The sequence below is a fragment of the Miscanthus floridulus genome, chromosome 1 (genome assembly GCF_019320115.1).
Source record: "Miscanthus floridulus cultivar M001 chromosome 1, ASM1932011v1, whole genome shotgun sequence".
NCBI lineage: Eukaryota > Viridiplantae > Streptophyta > Magnoliopsida > Poales > Poaceae > Miscanthus > Miscanthus floridulus.
In genome coordinates, this window is record NC_089580.1 from 147,577,385 (window position 1) to 147,597,774 (window position 20,390).

Below are 20,390 nucleotides of genomic sequence, written 5' to 3' on the forward strand. Positions count from 1 at the left end.
CTACGACAGAGAAGCCCGCCGATTAGCATCTTTTAATTTGTAATGGAATTTGAATATTTTGTTCACAACAAACGGAAAAATATTCTACGGGCATAGCATTAGGGCACTGATGAAAGACTGGCACTGAGCAACAATCGCATGCATATTTGTTTCATGAAATAGTCATGCTTATTTTTGCAGGATGCACACGTACATAAAGCTTGAGAACGAACTCACAAGCTATACTGTTGAAGACAGAATTATTTTGTGTTCAATTCGCAAAAAAAAAAAAGAAGAGAATTACTCTGTGATGGTCTTTATCAAGGTAGAGGAGGTGGGTAGCTACTGCTCCAACTTCAATCTCTCTATGTGCTTCCTTCCGTACGTCAAGCTTTGTTGCAAAGTATTGCTTCATGAAATCCTCATAACTTGTTGATCTATACCGCTCTTTATTGCCTTTCATGAACTCTGGCAAAGGACCAACCATCATATTCGGGCAAGGGTAGTGGAACAGTGCCACTGAAATTCTCTCTTTGCTTGGGTGTATTACGGCCCTATGCTCAACACTAGTGAATTTCCCATTACTCATGATCTGCAAAACCAAGGGTACAAGATACATCAGCACCACAGACACAGAGACGGGGACACCACGTACGTACGTACCTAAAAAATTCCTCAAGAAGTCTACCTCAAAAATTCTTCCCCGGAAGGCAGAAGGAAAACACACGTTTTCAACATGTTAGACGGGGACACCACGTACAAACGTACCTCAAGGGCGTCGCCAACAATTGACTACGAAGGCGCCATCCACGACGTTCACGGAGAACCACTTGCCGGCCTTCTTGATCTGCAGGCCATCTACGCCGTCGTTGTCCATCTGCAGCTGCAGCAGCAGCGTCAGGCCACACGCGTCGGTGTGCGGCGAGAGGCCCAGCACCCGGTCAGCAGCCTGCCGGCACGGCGGGTAGTGGTTCACCCGCATGCCCTGCGGCTGCCCTTGGAACACGCCGAGCAGCACCGCCGGCTCGGCGCCCACGGCCTTGGCCATGAGCTCCAGCAAGCGATACGCTAGCTCTCTGGTCTCCGAGGCGTACGCGTCTACGGAGTGACTGAATAATAATTAAATGATTAAGGCAAAATATCGAGGTTTATCAACAGTTCTCTCTCTCTCTCTCTCTCTCTCTCTCTCTCTCTCTCTCTATATATATATATATATATATATATATATATATATATATAATAAATATTCAAAGGTATCATGCACCTGAAGGATGCAGGGCGAGTAGGCCAGAAGCGCATGTCACTCACTCGGATGAACCTGAAGGTAGAGCATGTCCGCCCAGTCCAGCTTCTGATCCTCAGACACAACAAACGCCTGTCCATAGCCTTCAAGGCTGCCAGCTTGCTGCGCGCATTCCTTCTTGGATTCCAGCGACTGCTTCAAGAACCCGACTACGTCCTTCATCAGATTTGCAATCACTTCATCCGGAACTCCATGGTTGATGAGCTGCACTACTGCACCTCATCAAAATATATGTTTCATGCATGCATTCATGGTTCATCTTTTTATATGTACTGACGATATGTATATATATAAAGATAAGCAGGAAATAGTTAATAAGTTGGTACTCCCCGTACGTACCTGGAAGAAGCCCCAGTGGTGGGAATTTTTTTTTTAATTTTAACATTTTTTGAAAACTAATTTTAAATCTAACACGGTCGTTTTTTTAAACTAACACTTTTGATCGTGTCTATTGTCCTGGCGCGGTCAAATGCCTGTGCCGCGCCATGCATGGTGGCGCGGCAGAGGGCTGACGTGGTGGCGACCGAAATCGCTGACCGCTGACGGGGCAGGGTCTGCCGCGCCACCGATCTTGGCACGGCACTGCCGCGTTCTGATCCGTGGCGCGGCAGAGCCGAATAAATATCACGAGCGAGCCCCCCGCCCGCATGCACCCCTGTCCGCCCGCCCGCCGCCAGCCGCCCGCCCGCCGCCAGTGCCCGCACGCTGCCACGCCCGCCCGCGCCCGCGCCCGCCCACGCCCGCGCCGGTCGCGCCACGAACGCTGGCGCGTCAAGGCCGCCCGCTCCTAAGGTACCTCCCTCTCGATTTCATATTATTTTGATTATTATTGTTTTAAGATAATTAGTGATTTAAGATAATTAGTAATATAGGATAGTTGGGGTTTTATGATTGTTATTGATTTAGGATAGTTAGGTTAGTGAATTTGTTTGTGATTTACGTAGGTAGTTTTTAGGTTTGAGGTTAGGATTTTGGGTTTAGGGATTGATTAGGTATTTATTATTTAGTTTATAGTTAGTTATTTAGTTAGGGATTTTGGGTATAGATACTATTTTATAAATGTCGGTATTTACTATTGCGTGATACGTCGATTTTGATGATTTCATGAAGTTTCGTCAAATGCTTATATTCCTAGTGAAGTTCTTTATGTTACTGGTACGTGATACGTCTGTTAATTTTACTTTGAATATATACATGTGCTTTCATATTGCATAACAAGTAGTTCAAATTTTGCAATGCTACATAATGTTAAATTGAATTTTGTTAATTTGAATACTCTAATGCTTTGTTTATCAATTTATAACAGGATGACCTCCACGCAGCACCCGTTGTACCCCATTCTTGAGGTGGAGTACTACAACCAGCACCGAGCACACATCTTGAGTGACAACGATGCAGAGGTGGCCTTGCCTCCTTTGAGGCCCCGCACGCACACCAGGGCGCACCAGTGGGACGAGCGTTATGCGTCGTACATACGGCGTGCTGGCTTCCTCGAGCTTGTCCGTGTTGTCAACCACGGTTTTCCGTCCCTTGACCCAGCACTACTTACTGCAGCTGTAGACAGGTGCGAGTGCATTCTTTGTACGTAAACTTTCTTGTAACAAATTTGAGGCAACTAACAGTCGTTCTATTCTTATAACAGGTGGAGGTCTGAGACCCACACGTTCCACCTACCTTGTGGCGAGATGACCTTGACCATGCAGGACGTGAAGCCTATTTTTGGCCTTCGGTTGGGGGGACTTCCAGTGACAGGGATAGTTGACAACGATCACTGGAGGGAGCTGGTGGCTCAATTTACTGGCTTTCTTCCACCGGACGACGAGGCTTCCAAGAAAAATAAGTGAGTAATTCAAGCCTATTTAATACTTGCATTGCTTTCCTGCAGCCATCAAGTCTCATTTTCTTTGGTCAATTTCAGGAAAAGTTCTGGTGTTTCGTCGTCCTGGATCACAGAGCGCTTTGATTACTTGGACCCACAGGGTGAGGAGGCTCTGATCGACAGGTTCGCTCGAGTGTGGCTCTAGCACTTTTTTGGTGCTTTCCTCTTCCCAGACGCCTCGGGCAACACCATCAGCTGGATCTTCCTTGACATACTACGCCAGCCGTGGGAGAACATAGCGGCGTACAGCTGGGGTAGCGCAGTCCTGGCATGGACGCATCAACAGCTATGCGTTGCTTGCCGTCACACCTCAGGATATGCGAACCTTAGGGGTTGCTCCTACCTACTCCAGGTTTGGTGTTGGGAACGATGGCCCGTTGTGAGGCCCCTTAATAATGGTTTACTAGTAAGTACTTCGGTTCACTATATTCTTCGAGGCAGTTACATATGATGAGATTATTAATGGCTAATTTATTATCGTGTTCAATGCAGCGATGGAACGGGCAGGATACACTCCCTACAGCTCTGTATATCTGGACGGAAGCAGAGTTAGTTAGAGGGAATGCGAGGTGCAAGTACAGGGAGTACACGGACGGTCTCGATGTCCTGACACAGCACCAGGTTATGCTCTCTTTACTATCATATATGTGTCTTGTTCGATATACACTATATCACAACCTAACTCAATTACAAAATTTCAGGTGTATTGGTGTCCTTGGGATGCTCCGGAGCTCCAGTACTATCTTAGTCCTGACACTAGGATCGAGTCAGACAAGTATCACTGCGACGTCCCTCTTATTTTCTTCCATGTGGTCGAGATTCACTTGCCCATTAGGGTCTGTAGATAGTTTGGAAGAATAACAGGCTGCCCACCACCGCTTTACTCCACCAACCAAGCATTGCACAGTTGTGTTATCGATTAATAACAAAGCTATAATTCAGAGGTGTGTGGTACAACTAACATCGTTTTGTTGCAGGTATAACCGCAGGAAGAGGTACAAGACCAAGGATTGGCGTGTAACACACAGCGCGCACATCCATTTGTGGCAGAATAGGGTACGACATCCGGTCCATGGGGTCCTCCACATGACTAGCACACCTTCGACGAGTACCTGCGGTGGCTTCACAGGTCTACGAGGACACATATCAAGCCCCCATACACTGAGGAGGCGATTGACGAGGACTCAGAGGAAGACGTCATCGAAGATGTATACGACGTTACCACTAGGGAGGACACACAGCTACAGAGAGCCCCGCTTCAAAGATACGTGGTAAGATACTTGAATGGTACAATTTGTTATCCTTTTGGTATTAAGTATGTGTACTAAAACTGTCCAACCATGTTTCTATACCCAGACGACACAATTGTCAAGGCTGTCCAACGAAGCAGCATTTCAGCTTCACGAGTCTAGAGGGCTAGGGCCAGGCGTTCTCGTGGCTTTTGTGGAGGTAAACATAAATTTGTCTATTCCAAAAATGTTTGTTCAGTGTATATGCGTTTGGGAAACGTCTATTTATGCAGAAGGTGAAGAAGAGCTGTAGGAAGCTAGCTCAGAAGCTGAGCTGCATGGACACTCCTTACGAGGAACCGCCATTCTTGGCGCGGTCGGGTGGCACGTCTTCAGCCTCTTTGAGGACACCAGCCGGCTCTTCTTAGCAGATGACAGGTGCCACTTCCGCGGTGCGTACACCACCACATCATAGTGCTGTGAAGGACCCTACAACCGAGGATGACGAGGACGACGATGACGACGACGACCCCCCGGGCTTCTGCAGACAGCACGACCAGTGGGACGATTGAGCGCAGGACGAGATCGGCATGTGTCAGCTAGGTGGTGCCCTGCTTGGTACCTAAGGAGCCTCACAGGTACTAACAAAGGTAGTTTCTTTAAATACGTATGCTCCATGAACTAATGATTATAAAGAATTATAAGTAATCGTGCGTATCATATACTTGCAGGGTACGAGCCGTACGCACCGTTGACGCGACCATACCGACGTTGGCTACACTCCCAATGTATTGCCAACAAATCCGAAGAGACAGAGGCGTCCGAGGGATCCTTACACTCTTGGGTCTTAGTTTGTTAGGTCAAACGAATATTGGCGTCCGAAACTTACAGGGTTATTTGGTTATGTTATGTCAAACTTATGTCAAACAATGAAAATGTTATGTGGTCAACTTGCGCACGGATTTCATTTATTTGCTTTATATTCATTTCTATGCGTCACGGCAGCACTGCCGTCATGATTAGCTTTCCTGGCGTCCCAAGATACTACACAACAGATGAGCACCGAATAACAATTGAGGATCACAACTTTATAGTTGTATTTCTATCTATTCTATGGAGCTGAAAAGATAGACATGGAGGAGGAGGCCAGAAGTTGAAAGCATCTGATGAACTTCCACGATGAGTGCATACGTATATATCCTATGAGTTGTTAAGGAGCAACACCACGAGTCCACGAGTGCTTGTGATCGATTGATTCACCTATAATTAATGTGAGAGGCGTGTAAGGGGGAACTGAATATCAGTTGAAAGCATCTAGGCCCCTAGTTGGATTTCGGTGATTAATGACAATACAAGATTACTATGACTAACGTGTGTTTTGCAGAAGCAAATAAAGTTAGGTCATGGTAATGGAGATCGATTGGGCAATCGAGGTTGTCATGCCCCTACGATGGAAATTGTTTCGGTTTTTAAAGGATTGACGACAAGGTTAAGGATGACTTGTTCTAAGTGTCGATTGGAGTTGGAGAGACACTTAGAATAGTTTAGGACTTTGTTTTTCCTTTGGCCGTACTATTAAGGGGGGTATGAACGGATAGCTTGACCTAGTTGAGTCTAGTGAGTTAAGTGTGGTGCACACTTGTTAAAACTAGCTCTAGGTAGCTCCTATGAATGCCTAAGATCCTTTGGAGCAAACTTCATTCACATATGATCGAGAGTTGGAAGTGAATGGAGGGTCAAATACTGACCGGACGCTGGCTTCGGTGCGACCGGACGCTGGCCGTAGGGTCCGGTCAGTTCTTTTGACCGAGGAGAACAAGTCTGGTGTGACCGGACGCTGGAAGGTCAATGTGACCGGACGCTGAGGGCCAGCGTCCGGTCGACTCCAGTAAGGGTCCAGATTTGAGAAAGTGTGACCGGACGCATCCGGTCAGTGGTGACCGAACCCTGAGTATCCAGCGTCCGGTCGATTACAGTAAGCATCCAAGAGCGACCGGACATGTCCGGTCAGTACTAACCGGACCCTGACAGCGTCCAGTCATCACTTGAAAACTGTTGCGCGGGTTGAACTGACCGGAGCGTCCGGTCAAAACGATCGGAGCGTCCGGTCATCCCGCAGAAGCTCATAACGGTTCGTTTTTTAGGCTGCCTTATAAATAGAAGCTCCACTCATGTGTGGAGTCACTTTTGCTCATTCCAACAGCTGAGAAACACATTTGTGAGTGCCAAGAAGAGCAAGGTCCTAGTGAGGTGTTTGTGATTTGAGAATCCAAGAGTGAAACCTCATTAGTGAATCAAGAGTAGACAAGTGTGCATCCATCTTCTCATTAGGCTTCGCGTGGTCAAGTGAGAGTTCGTGCTTGTTACTCCTGGTGATCGCCATCACCTAGACGGCTTGGTGGTGATTGGGAGCTTGGTGATCACCCGGCGGAGCTTGTGGGTGACCCAACTCAAGTTGTGAGCGGCTTTGGGTGATTCGCCGCGACGGAGTGTCGAAGAATCAACCCGTAGAGAGCACTTGATCCTTGCGCGGATCAAGGGGGAGCTACACCCTTGCGCGGGTGCTCCAACGAGGACTAGTGGAGAGTGGCGACTCTCCGATACCTCGGCAAAACATCACCGCGTTTCTCTCTCCATTTACTTTGAGCATTTACTTTGAGTATTTACTTTGAGCAATTCAATACTTGTCTTTACATTCGTAGAATTGCTATGCTAAAGTAAGTTTGGAACATAGGTTGCAAGTCTATTGTGCGTTAATTTGATAGAAACACTTTTCTAGGCACAAGGGGTTAATTGGGTTATCCGTAGGATTTGATTATTGCATGAAAATTTAGAATTAGCCCAATTCACCCCCCCTCTTGGGCATCTTGATCCTTTCAATTGGTATCAGAGCCTCGTGCTCACGTTTTTAAGCTTAACCGCTTAGAGCAAGATGTCTCACGGGGATGGACCTCCTCCTATCTTCGAGGGGGATGATTTTCCATATTGGAAAATTCGCATGGAGGCTTACCTAGAAGCTCTAGATGTTGGAATTCTTAGAGCCGCCTCTCAAGGGTTCCCAACACCTAAGAATGCCGCACAACTCCAAGGCGATGAAGTAAACTATGAAAAATGGAATGCAAAGGCTCGCAACACCATCTTTAGAGGCCTTTGCAAAGATGTGTTCAATCGTGTAAGGAACCACAAAGATGCCCATGCACTATGGTCGGACGTTTGTGCGCTCCATGAGGAAACCAAGAGTGAGCGTGAGGAACACTATCATCTTGTAATTAAAAAGCTAAATTCTTTTGAGATGCTTCCCAAAGAAAGTGCTAATGAAATGTATTCTCGTTTAAATGTTCTTGTAGAGGAAGTCAATGGGCTTGGACTTACTCAAATATCATCATCAGATGTTGTGAGAAAGATCTTGAGTGTCCTCCCCATTGACAAATATGGGCACATTGTGACCGTGCTACATCAAGGTGATCTTTCCGCCGCTACACCGACACAAATCTTGGGAAAGATCAATGCTCATGAGATGTATATGCACATCACACCACAAGATGGCTCATCCTCTACAAAGAAGAAAGAGAAAGACTTAGCATTCAAAGCTAGCCAAGATAAGGGCAAGGCAAGACTTGAGTATGAGAGCTCAAGTGATGAAGATGATGAAGAAAGTCTTGCTCTCATGGTGAAGAAGACCGCCAAGATGCTAAAGAAGCTAAACAAGAGTGGCATCAAGTTTGACGGCAAGAAGAAGAAGTTCTTCACTAGCTCAAGAAGAAAGCCAATCTCTGAGATGGATTGCTACAATTGTGGCGAACTTGGCCACCTAGCTCATCAATGCACAAAGCCCAAGAAAGACAAGTTCAAGAACAAGGGCAAGAAAGATGATTCAAGTGATGAAGATGAAAAGAAAAAGAACAAGCCATACAAGAAGAGAGATGACAAAAAGAGAGACCTCTACAAGAAGAAGAAGAGTGGCAAGGCCTATATTGTCGGTGATTAGCTCACGGACATTGATTCATCAAGTGGATCATCCGATGATGAGAGTGACAATGAGAAGGTGGCCGCCATTGCTATTGATCTTGCATCCTCACCACCACCATCGCTATCATCCTCTACACACCTATGCCTTATGGCCAAGGGTGAACGCAAGGTAACTAAGAGTGATGATAGTAGTGATGATGAGCAAGCTAGTGATGATGATAGCAATAGCAATGATGATTCACCCATATATGATGATCTTGTCAAAATATTAAGAAAATACACTAAGATCATTAGAAAGAGTAGAGCTACAAATGAAAAACTTGATGCTAAAAATGATTCACTCTTAGCTAAGTGTGATACATTAGAAAAGGCTAATGATGAGCTCAAAGAAACAAATGATTCTATATCATCCAAACTCAAGGAGCTCAAATCTTCTAAGAAAAAGCTTAAAGATAAACATGATAAACTTGAGTGGGTGCACAATGAGCTTATCACTAGTCACAACAAGCTAAAAGATGAATATACAACTCTAAAGATCAATTATGATACCCTTGTTATTACACAAGAATTCTTACCAAATGACCCACATGTTGTTACTAACCATGTTGTTAAGATTAATATAGCTACCTCATATGATGATTTAATTGATGAGAGCATTGAGCATGGATCTAGTAGCAAAGGCAAGCAAGTGGTTGAGTGCAATGACTATGATGAGTATGTCAAGCTCAAGAGTGACCATGAGAAGCTCATGAAAGATCTTAAAGAGATGAAAAGTCACAACACCATTGTGCTAGAAACTCTTGATCATGACAAAGAGTTGATCCTTGAGAATGAGAAGCTCAAAGAAGAAAACAAGAAACTCAAGGAAGAGAAGAACAATGATATTCTCAAGGAAGAGAACAAGAAGCTCAAGATGGAGAAAGAGCATCTCAAGGTGGGATTGAGCAAGTTTGCTAGAGGCAAACATCTCCAAAGTGAGCTACTCATGAATACCGTCATGAAGATGGATAGAAGTGGCATTGGATATATGGCAAGTGTAGAGAAGAAGAAGGCTCAAGCTCAACACCAACAATCAAAGCCAAAGCTAAAGCCAAAGAAATGTTTTGAGTGTGGACAAGAAGGCCACTTTGCTCATGAGTGTCAAACTCCACCACCACAACCCTTGCCCAAGCATGCTAGACCCTTTGCTTTCAATGCTCACTACATGATTAGAAAAGATTCTAGTGGAAAGATGAAAGTCATGTTCTTAGGACCCCCCAACAAGAGTAGGCCTAAGAAGATTTGGGTGGCTAAGTCACTTGTTGAGAAGGTGAAGGGCCCTCAACAAGTTTGGATCCCTAAAGCTTGAATCTCTTGTATGTAGGTGAACTACAAGACCGGTGGAAGTCATTGGGTTATTGATAGTGGTTGCACTCAACATATGACCGGTGATCCTCGTATGTTCACCTCACTAGATGAAGAGGTAGATGGACAAGAGAAAATAACATTTGGAGATAATTCAAAGGGCAAGGTTAAAGGATTGGGCAAAGTGGCAATATCAAATGATCATTCCATCTCCAATGTACTCTATGTTGCATCATTGAGCTTCAACTTGCTATCCGTTGGGCAATTGTGTGATCTTGGCTTTCAATGCTTATTCACCGAAAAGGAGGTTGTTGTATCCAAGGTAGATGACAATCAAGTGATATTCAATGGATTTAGATACAACAACTTATATCTAGTTGACTTCACCTCCGAAGATGCAAACTTGAAGACTTGTCTATTCACCAAAACAACACTTGGGTGGCTATGGCATAGAAAACTTGCTCATGTTGGGATGAGCTCACTCAAGAAGCTTATGAAGAATGATTTGGTGAGAGGGTTGAAGGATGTGAAGTTTGAGAAGGACAAGCTTTGTAGTGCATGTCAAGCCGGCAAGGAAGTTGCAAACACTCATCCAACCAAAGCTTTCATGTCAACCACAAGAATGCTAGAACTCCTACACATGGATTTATTTGGACCAACAACATACAAGAGTTTGGGAGGAAATCTCTATTGTCTTGTGATTGTGGATGACTATTCAAGGTATACATGGGTGTTCTTCCTTCATGACAAATCCGAAGTTGCATCTTGTTTCAAGAAGTTTGCTAAGAGAGCTCAAAATGAATTTGAAGTGAAGCTCAAGAAGATAAGAAGTGACAATGGCAAAGAGTTTGACAACACAAACATAGAAGCTTATTGTGATAAAGTTGGAATCAAACATGAAGTCTCTGCAACCTATACTCATCAACAAAATGGTGTAGTTGAGAGGAAGAACCGGACTTTGATCACTCTTGCAAGGACTATGCTAGATGAGTACAACACCCCCGAAGCTCTATGGGTGGAAGCAATCAACACCGCATGTTATGCATCCAACCACCTATTTCTTCAAAAGTTCCTTGTCAAGACACCGTATGAGTTGCTCAATGGGAAGAAGCCGGACGTCTCCTTCTTTAGGGTGTTTGGTTGCAAGTGCTACATCTACAAGAAGCAACAACACCTAAGGAAGTTTCAAAGACGTTGTGATATAGGTTTTCTTGTTGGTTACTCATTGAAGTCCAAAGCATATAGAGTATTTAATCATGCCACCGGCTTGGTTGAAGAAACATATAATGTGGAATTTGATGAATCTAACGGCTCCCAAGGAGCACATGAGAATCTTGATAATGTAGGTGATGAACCATTGAGGGAGGCTATGAAGAATATTCCGGTGGGAGACATCAAGCCAAAAGATGATGAAGATGATGTATAAGTCATTAACCAACCTTCTTCATCAAATGTACCACAAGATGGTGAAAAAGATGGAAGAGTGAAAAATGAAGATACTCATATCTCTTATGAGCAAATGGTGGTACAAGCACAAGATGTTGATGCTCCACAACCTCCTCCTCAAGTGGTCAATAGAAGGAACACACTTCTCCTACAAGATCATCCACAAGATCTCATCATAGGGAGTCCATCAAAGGGTGTAATGACTCGATCTCAAAAACTTACTTCATTTATTGCTCATCACTCTTTTGTCTCTTGCTATGAGCCTACCAAGGTAGAAGAAGCTCTTAAAGACCTGGATTGGATCAATGCCATGCATGAAGAGTTGAACAACTTCACTCGCAATGAAGTTTGGACTCTTGAAGAGCGACCAAAAGGTGCAAGAGTCATTGGAACGAAGTGGGTGTTCCGCAACAAGCAAGATGATCAAGGTGTTGTTGTGAGGAACAAGGCAAGACTAGTTGCAAAGGGGTTCTCTCAAGTTGAAGGTTTGGATTTTGGAGAGACCTTTGCACCAGTTGCAAGATTAGAAGCCACCCGTATCCTTCTTGCATATACATCACATCATGAAATGAAACTATATCAAATGGATGTGAAAAGTGCTTTTTTAAATGGCTTTATTAATGAACTAGTCTATGTTGATCAACCTTTCGGGTTTGAAGACCCTAGATATCCTAATCATGTTTATAGGTTGTCCAAGGCACTATATGGGCTTAAGCAAGCCCCAAGAGCTTGGTATGAGCGCCTTCGGGACTTCCTCATTGAGAAGGGCTTCACCATTGGGAAGGTCGACACCACACTATTCACCAAGAAGCTTGATGGGCATATCTTCATTTGTCAAGTATATGTTGATGATATCATCTTTGGATCATCAAATGAAGACTCATGCAAAGAATTTGGTGAATTGATATCGAAGGAGTTCGAGATGTCAATGATTGGTGAGCTTACATTCTTTCTTGGTTTTCAAGTCAAGCAAATGAAAGAAGGCATCTTCATCTCTCAAGAGAAATATACAAAAGATCTTCTCAAGAGATTCAAGATGGATGAATGTAAGCCAATCAAGACACCAATGCCTATAAATGGACATCTCGACCTAGATGAGGGAGGTAATCCGGTTGATCAAACTCTCTACCGTTCTATGATTGGTAGCTTGTTATATTTAACCGCATCTAGGCCCAACATCATGTTTAGTGTGTGTATGTGTGCTAGATTTCAAGCTAGTCCTAAGGAAACTCATTTAATTGCCGTAAAAAGAATCCTTAGGTATCTTAAGCACACACCAAGCATTGGCCTTTGGTATTCCAAAGGAGCTTTATTTGAATTAATTGGCTATTCCGATTTGGATTACGCCGGATGCAAAGTTGATAGAAAGAGCACATCCAGAGGGTGCCATTTGCTTGGTAGATCACTTGTGTCTTGGTCCTCCAAGAAACAAAATAGTGTGGCTTTGTCCACCGCCGAAGCGGAATACATTGTCACGGGTGCTTGTTGTGCACAAATATTATACATGAAACAAACTTTGCTAGACTATGGAGTAGTTCTAGAGAAAGTATCTCTTTTGTGCGACAATGAAAGTACGGTAAAACTTGCAAATAATCCGGTTCAACACTCTCGCACCAAGCATATAGATATCCGCCATCACTTTCTAAGAGATCATGTGGCTAAAAATGATATATCACTAGAAGGTGTAAGATCCGAAGATCAATTAGCGGATATCTTCACTAAACCGCTAGATGAGGCTACATTTTGTAGATTGCGGAATGAGCTCAATGTACTTGATTTTAGTAACTTCACTAAAAATTGAGCTTGTGTTGTCCCTTGCATTCATTGTAATATACAACATGCTTAATTTGTGGCAATGCATATAGGGCTTGTCTAACATGGTTAAGATAACCGCTGAAAAGCGTGTGAAGAAGCTTAACCTTGGATCAAACTTGACAAGCAACTAGATTTACTTACAAGTATTGCATATGCATGAATGTTGTTTTGTCGTTTTGTTCCATTTGCCCTCTTGTTGCCTATTTTCTTAAAAAGAATTATAGCCTAAGGCAAAATATTTTGAAAAATATGAGGGTTTGAGAGAGGTCACTCACATCAGTCCCAATTGGTGTTTATTTGGATCTTATTCAAGTTGGGACTTGATTGAGAACAGGCAGCGCGAAGGAAGGTTGAAGGTTTGCTGAAAATGGTGCACCGGACGCTGCACCGGACGCTGCCGTCCAGCGTCCGGTCAGTTCATAGGAGGTGAACTGCTAGTGAAGGAGTGACCGGACGCTGCGTCTGTGCGTCCGGTCAGGAAGGGTTCAACGCCCGGTCGATCGAAGGAAGACCAAGTTGTGCTGATCGGACCCTGCCTACGTCCGATCATGGACTACCGGACGCGTCCGGTCCTGATTCCAGAGGAATTGGACCTCTCTGGAATCGACTGGACGCTGGGTGGTAGCGTCCGGTCGCTACCACCGGAGCGTCCGGTCAGTGGATCTAGCGCGTTTTCAGGACTCTTTTCTGTTTCCTTCTCTGTCGCGTTCGGGAACCTCATTTAACCGCGCCTTCGGACTTGTTTCTCTTTGACCTAATCCAAAAAGCCCCCAGCGCCACCGCATCCCGCCATGCCCTAGCCCGAGCCACCGCCAAGTCGCGCCACCATAGCCTCGCCGCGCCGCCGTCCAGCTAGCTCCGCTCGAGCCTTCCCGCGCGCCACTGCTCCAGCACAGCCCGCGCCGCCGCAGCTCGCGCACCACCGCGCTGGCCCGGCCCTCTCGCCACCACACCGCCCAAGTCGAGCCTGCTGGTCATCTCACGCCGTGTGCCCTTGCCCTACCACCTCCTTGATTGGTAAGGCAAGATTTATTTTTCAATCTTGATCTATACAATTGTTGCTTAGATCAAATTGCAATACAATGCACTGATTTCAAAAATTCTAGGGCCACCAGTTCATCACTGCTCCTTGTAACCCTAGCCCTGCCGATTCCGAGGATTCCCCCGTGTGACATCTCATCTTTTCTCGGATCGCTGTTCGTCAGGTAGAAAGCCATTTGATTCAAGTTCGCATATACATTGCTTTCTCTATTAGGGTGTCGCATCTATTAGACATATTGTATTTATTTGTATATCCATCTATTCTATCGTGCAGCGAGTCGGTTCCGTTGTGGTTCTTGTGGCAGTTGGTAGTCAACTTGGAGCCAAGCTCGCGAGTACGGACCGAGGCCAAGCCTCGAAAGCGGCAGTTTGACAGTTGATCTTCATCAGCGGCAGTTCATCATCTTGTTAGTTCAGATGGCTCGCACCAAGAACGTTGGTGGTGGCCCAGGTGATGATGATCAGAGGCCCCCGCCTCGCCAGCCAGCCGGATCGAAGGGCAAGTCAACCAAGCAGGTGACATCCAAGAAGCGGAAGTACCCCAACGCAGAGACAGCGAGAGCAGCAGCTGTTGCAGAGGCCGCAGAGCGTGCCGAGAGAGGTGGTGCCCGCAGCGGAGTTGTCATTGCAGATCAGCCGGTTTCACCAGCGTCAGAGCTGCGATTGAGGAGGTTGAGCATCGTCACGGTAGTCCAGCTAGGACTGCCACGTTTGCAGGACGACGGGTTGCCATTGAGGAAGGCCCGTCAGCAGAGCAGGAGCCAGTTCAGCAGACTCAGGAGGCCGAGGAGACAGAGCCGGCACCCCAGCTTCGCCGCTCTGGATGGACCCATGTACCAGTCTCGCCGAGGCCGCCAACACAGCGGAGGGGATCATGTCCTCCACCTAGACCACAGGGTCCACCTCCAGTGGTACACCTCGACTTGAGGGCCGCTACAGCCAGGCAGGTTCAGCAGCTGCGTTTTGTTGAGTTTGAGGTTTGGTTTCCTCCGAGGAGGGATGAGAGAGCAGCCGAGGGTTTCTACACGCCACTGCAGGAGGATTTCTACAATGCTTATCTCAACAGTGGGGCAGTGTTTCGATCTCAGAGAGTCTGTCGGATAGAGTCTATTGTGGCAGCCGCCGGAGAGCACATTTGGCCCTACTTATCATATTTGCCAGGACTGACAGATTTGATTGGACGGACGGGGATATATGTACCATCTTGGGTTCGTCAGTTTTATGCTTCACTCTTCATCGATCCACATCACAGATTCATTCACTTTGCTTTCAGAGGCAAAGACTACAGAGTGACGAGTGGCAGGGTCAGAGAGATACTGAGGCTACAAGAGCAGCCTGTCAAGATGCATGAGGTTTGTTATGGATAGCAGGAGCCTCCCAGGCATCCTCATGGAGGGTTGGTGCCTCCTACAGATTTAGTGCGACATTGCTTCAAGGAGCCTTTTGGAGAGGGGTCGAGCAAGAACCCCAGTGACTTGACTCCTACAGCGAGAGTGCTAGAGGCCATTATCAGGAGGACACTGCTTCCCAGGTTGGGATATAGAGAGGGCCTGACTTGCTTACAGCTCTGGCTTCTTAATGCCCTGATGCAGCAGACAGTATTTGATATCTGGGACCTCCTTCTTTCAGAGATGGATGATACTATAGCTGAGGGATTCAAGGGTCACAGGCAGCTTCCCTATGCTCACTGGATCACGTTCCTTATCCGCAGAGTAGTGCTTGATAAGCCCCCTGGTATGATGGATGAGTATACAGGTGCCACCACAGAGTTCCTAGCTTACAACCTGTCACAGAGGATCAGACACACCACTCCTCAGGCACCCAGACAGCCTAGCCGTCATCCCGACGTGCCAGAGTCCGCAGCTCAGCAGGATGAGATCATCAGAGGGATTGCAGCCACTGAGGAGGAAGAGCTAGAGGCACAGCAGGAGGTGAGCGAGTACAGTGACAGTTCTGACGATGACTACCTGCCTATTCCTCATATGCCTCCACGCAGACACGATGCAGAGGCCGGTAGCTCTAGTTCTGCTCCACCTGCTCCACAGACAAACCCCGCTCTCATTACTATTCTTGAGCGGATGCAGCAGACCTAGGATAGATAGGCATAGGAGACAGCTGCTACTTTTGCCCAGTTTCAGACTCGACAGGACGAGTTCCAGAGGCAGCAGCAGGCCATGCAGCAGCAGATGCATCAGCAGCAGATACTCTTGCAGCAGCAGCTTATGGGTTTCATGCAGCATGTAGTGACAGCTCTTGGGGCCCCACAGCCACAGCTTTCGCCCCAGCTTGCTCCGCCTACCACCACTTCGACGACTCTAGCGGTACAGCCCAGTGGGCTTCAGAGTCAGGGACAGCCTCCAGCTCAGTTTGCTTCACCTCTTGTATAGGTGTCCCAGTGGTTAGCCTCACCTGTGGTAGCCCCGCAGTTCACTCCACTTCAGATGGGCTTCACACCAGAGCAGTCTTCCTCGCTATTCGTGCCTGACACGTCAGTCTCTAGGAGTCTTGGAGCATCCTTCAGCGAGTTGACTGGCATGCCTACTCTGCCTCACATGCATACCGCCGGTCCGTCTACAGCAGCCCCAGTCGCTGTGACTACTCAGAGGCTCCCCTCATCTGTCGCCTCGTCAGATCCTATGACAGACATACTAGCAGCTTCACAGGCAGCACCAGCCCCAGCTCAAACCCAGACCGCTTCAGCGACACTTCCTGCCACAGAGGGTCAGTCAGTTCAGAGGTCAGGGTCAGATGATGATGGTGCTCAGTTCTAGCTTGCTCCACGCACTTCAGCGCCCGGCTCGTCCGCTGCAGCCCCGCCGACCGATCCTTAGGTTTTAGTGTTTGACGCCAAAGGGGGAGAGGGAGTTCGAGTATGTAGTCTCAGGGGGAGCTACATTTAGGGGGAGCTAGTTATCTAGTATTAACTTATTATATACATTTGGAGTTTTATTTGTGTGATACACTATTACTTATGCATTCGTGTGTTTACTTTCATGCATACTATTATATATATGTGGTAGTGCTATCTACGTGATTGTGATATATGACATGTGTGCCTTCTACTTTGCATTATTTAAATGTCATCTCACTTGTGTTATGCTCATTTGCGTTTGCTTCCGTGTTTAAACTTCGAAGCAAATGAGCTTTGTTATTTATACTCATGCTTAATTAATATCCTTTGAGTATATTGTGTTGGCTTGGGTCATATAAGCTTGACTAACATTTTTGTTCTTATCGACAAAAGCTTATATGAACCAAGTCCGTCAAAAACCTCACTTCTTTCACATACTCGAGGTGGTATTGTCGTCAATCACCAAAAAGGGGGAGATTGAAAGCATCTAGGCCCCTAGTTGGATTTCGGTGATTAATGACAATACAAGATTACTATGACTAACGTGTATTTTGCAGAAGCAAATAAAGTTAGGTCATGGTAATGGAGATCGATTGGGCAATCGAGGTTGTCATGCCCCTACGATGGAAATCGTTTCGGTTTTTAAAGGATTGACGACAAGGTTAAGGATGACTTGTTCTAAGTGTCGATTGAAGTTGAAAAGCCACTTAGAATAGTTTAGGACTTTGTTTTTCCTTTGGCCGTACTATTAAGGGAGGTATGAACGGGTAGCTTGACCTAGTTGAGTCTAGTGAGTTAAGTGTGGTGCACACTTGTTAAAACTAGCTCTAGGTAGCTCCTATGAATGCCTAAGATCCTTTGGAGCAAACTTCATTCACATATGATCGAGAGTTGAAAGTGAATGGAGGGTCAAATACTGACCGGACGCTGGCTTCGGTGCGACCGGACGCTGGCCGCAGGGTCCGGTCAGTTCTTTTGACCGAGGAGAACAAGTCTGGTGTGACCGGACGCTGGAAGGTCAATGTGACCGGACGCTGAGGGCCAGCGTCCGGTCGACTCCAGTAAGGGTCTAGATTTGAGAAAGTGTGACCGGATGCGTCCGGTCAGTGGTGACCGGACCCTGAGTATCCAGCGTCCGGTCGATTACAGTAAGCATCCAAGAGCGACCGGACGCGTCCGGTCAGTACTGACCGGACCCTGACAGCGTCTGGTCATCACTTGAAAACTGTTGCGCGGGTTGAACTGACCGGAGCGTCCGGTCAAAACGATCGGAGCGTCCGGTCATCCCGCAGAAGCTCATAACGGTTCATTTTTCAGGCTGCCTTATAAATAGAAGCTCAACTCGTGTGTGGAGTCACTTTTGCTCATTCCAACAGCTGAGAAACACGTTTGTGAGTGCCAAGAAGAGCAAGGTCCTAGTGAGGTGTTTGTGATTTGAAAATCCAAGAGTGAAACCTCATTAGTGAATCAAGAGTAGACAAGTGTGCATCCATCTTCTCATTAGGCTTCGCATGGTCAAGTGAGAGTTCGTGCTTGTTACTCTTGGTGATCGCCATCACCTAGACGGCTTGGTGGTGATTGGGAGCTTGGTGATCACCCGGCGGAGCTTGTGGGTGACCCAACTCAAGTTGTGAGCGGCTTTGGGTGATTCGCCGCGATGGAGTGTCGAAGAATCAACCCGTAGAGAGCACTTGATCCTTGCGCGGATCAAGGGGGAGCTACACCCTTGCGCGGGTGCTCCAACGAGGACTAGTGGAGAGTGGCGACTCTCCGATACCTCGGCAAAACATCGTTGCGTTTCTCTCTCTATTTACTTTGAGCATTTACTTTGAGTATTTACTTTGAGCAATTCAATACTTGTCTTTACATTCGTAGAATTGCTATGCTAAAGTAAGTTTGGAACATAGGTTGCAAGTCTATTGTGCGTTAATTTGATAGAAACACTTTTCTAGGCACAAGGGGTTAATTGGGCTATCCGTAAGATTTGATTATTGCAAGAAAATTTAGAATTAGCCCAATTCACCCCCCTCTTGGGCATCTTGATCCTTTCATCAGTCATTACGGTGGTTAAAATGGACGGCCGTTGAAAGGGAAAACATATGAAACATACATCTGAAACGCGTGAAACATCCGGTTGCAAAAGGCTCGTCAACACGAAGCTCGACGCCGGCGCAGAGTTCGATGCCATGGAGTGACGGGGTGGTCGCCGGTGCGAAGTTCATTGGCGGCACAGGCCTCGGTAGTGGCCGCAATAGGTGGATGGGCGCGTGGCCGCGGCGAGTGGCGCAGTTCCAAGCACGAGGCACGGTGGAGGCGATAAACCGTCCAGGTACCGCCGCGCCATGTGCCGTGACGCGGCACTGCCGCGCCAAGATCGGTGGCGCGGCAGGCCCTGCCCCGTCAGCGGTCAGCGATTCCGGTCGCCGCCACGTCAACCCCCTGCCGCGCCACCATGCATGGCGCGGCACAGGCATTTGACCGCGCCAGGGCAATAGGCGCGGCCAAAAGTGTTAGTTTAAAAAATGACCGTGTTAGATTTAAAATTAGTTTTCAAAAAATATTAAAATAAAAAAAAATCAGTGATGGCATGCGGATCCGAGCCTAGAGCACTCCTCCGATGACTCCGGATCAAGCAGCTTCCGGAAATCGATGACCCGAATCGCGCAAGCGCGGAGGAGCCTCCACGCTAGGATCCTTGCTGAGGTATCTCCGGCCTCCGGGGCACCGGCTCATCCACTCCGTTATTGCAGGTCTCCGCAAGCGCCTGCACGTTAGCCACCGGGAGAGACCCATGGCCTCTTGCTGCGTCCGCCATTGTTATTTCAATTTGGTCCTTCCTACTCCCACACGAGCTCCTCCTCCTCCTCCCGCTGCTCCTCCTTCGTTTAGACTTCTTTTCAAGACCTGGTGATGACGCTCATGTATAAATAAATAAATAATGATAAATAAATGTATCGCCGAAAATGTTGGCGATTAGCCGAAAAAATAGCTGTTGTGGTCCACTTATATACGTTGGCTTTACGTGGTGATACCGATAGAGTTGATGACGACCCATCAAATTAGTTAAGCGAGCATATACGAGGAACGTACGAGCGAGAAGAAAATTCAGTATATCAAGGCGATAGATCAACGTTTGGTGGTCGCTGGGCGAGTGGAAGTATCTCAGCATCTAGTGCGATTTTGTCAACTAACTATGACATGATCATTTTGACGACTAATAACGTACGTGTTTTATCAGCGACATTATTGAAGCACTGGTCAGTTAATTACTAGGTAAGATAAGTAATAGTCTTGTCAAATGTCATGGAATAGAACTAGTTGCCAAGGTAGCGGGGTTTAAGAAACACGAGATAGGCCGCCGTATGTGAAGAATATAGGTAAGGAAGGGATAGGACGATGGATTTTCTAAGTTCATAGTCAATAGCTTAACGTGTTGTTCTCGCCAATTTGAGTCACACTGATAGTCATATGTTTAAATATCATTATTTTCGCCTCCACGTTTATATTAGTCACCGGGACAGACCCAATGCTTCT

At 46.6% G+C, this 20,390-nt stretch overlaps 1 pseudogene; it reads right to left on the bottom strand.

Annotated features, from left to right (window-relative positions):
* Window positions 1-321: 321 nt before the first annotated feature.
* Window positions 322-19,671, bottom strand: LOC136497319 (2-oxoglutarate-dependent dioxygenase 11-like; annotated as a pseudogene).
* Between the last annotated feature and the right edge of the window lie 719 nt (window positions 19,672-20,390).